Source organism: Hipposideros armiger, unplaced genomic scaffold (assembly GCF_001890085.2).
Source record: "Hipposideros armiger isolate ML-2016 unplaced genomic scaffold, ASM189008v1 scaffold_197, whole genome shotgun sequence".
Lineage (NCBI taxonomy): Eukaryota > Metazoa > Chordata > Mammalia > Chiroptera > Hipposideridae > Hipposideros > Hipposideros armiger.
In genome coordinates, this window is record NW_017731547.1 from 1,803,193 (window position 1) to 1,804,623 (window position 1,431).

Here is a 1,431-nt window from a genome sequence, read left to right on the forward strand (position 1 = left end):
AGGTATCCTATAGAAACAGACTCTAGTTTTCATCATTTCATTATTCCAACTTCTGCCTCTTCCCTATTCAAAGCCGCAATCCAACTAATTCAGCTCCAGTGACTTTTAGATATAGGTAACATTAAATGGCAGATTTTGTTCACAACTTACTTTACCATATCTTGCCTTGTAATTTAGGAATCATAAATCATATGCTTCATGGAACATACAATTATAAATATTCACTCATCTTTAAAAGCCACAACTCAATTCTACAGTTACTTTTTATTTACCTATAGCTTAGATATCTAACACAATGTTTCAAAAGAATCCCAAGCCACTACCAGGGATTGAATGCCATGATGAAATATTGTACATGCCTTCTCCAGTCACTCATTTTACAGAATGATTAAAAGTTTATGTAAATGAGGATCCTTGTTAAAAATGGCAGGGGCTGCTGGGTCCCGGGTTTCTGAGCTGCTAGGTGGGTTCCAGCCACAGCTGGCACAGCCTATGTAGAGTGGTGCCTACGGTGAGGAAAGGAGAGATCAGCTCGCATGTGGAAGGCTCTCACCTACTTTGTCCCACTCTCGACGGAGGGAGTGAGCATGCAAAACATCTTCATGAAGTCTCACCACAGAGGGCACGAGAGACCCAAGTTTGTGGCCTACCTCCATCTCCACATTAGAGCCAAGCCCTTTCCCTGGGGAGATGGTAACCATAGTCTATTCCGTAATGCTCATGTGAATCCACTTCCAGGTGGCTATGAAGATGAATAAAGAGAACCTGGACCACTAGCTTTGGGGACCACCGCACTGGTTTGGACCATTACTCTGAACACGGAACAGAAAAGTGTATGGGACCTTAAGCTGACCTTCTTTCCTGTATCAAATGATGACCAGTATACTGCTCTTCCATCGCTTTGTTTATGGCAGGAGATGGCTTAAATAAATCACTTTAGATTGGTCATGGAAAAAAAAAGTTTATGTGAATGATATTCCTGGCAACCATCAAGAAATGAGGAACAGCACAGTCTCAAATTATGATCTGTTATCATAATGTAGGTGGGATATACACATGGGCAGCAACATTTCATGCTAGGTGATAAATGTATGGTTTTAAGACATCTGGGCAAATGGCAAGTCATTTATGTTAAGTCTATCTGCTCAAAGCAATACATTGGCCCAGCAAAATCATCCACTGCTTTAAAGATCATTTAGGGTTGCTCATGTGACTTCTACACCCTTTATTTCTAAATTTGCAAGTTTTCACTTTCAAAATCAATTGGTTATGATTTTGGTTTCATTGTCAAATGAAGTATGTAATGAAAGCTATATGACTAAATTTTCCAAGAGTCTTAAGAGAAAGTGAATGGACTCTAATTCAGAATCCCTGTCCTTTGCACCAGTGCTTCTCTCAATCCTCAATGTTCATAAGATCATCTGGCAATCT

General features: G+C 40.0%; 1 pseudogene; it reads left to right on the forward strand.

The window, feature by feature from the left end:
- Positions 1-423: 423 nt before the first annotated feature.
- LOC109388447 (cytochrome c oxidase subunit 6A1, mitochondrial pseudogene) lies at positions 424-758 on the forward strand (annotated as a pseudogene).
- The last annotated feature ends 673 nt before the right edge of the window (positions 759-1,431 follow it).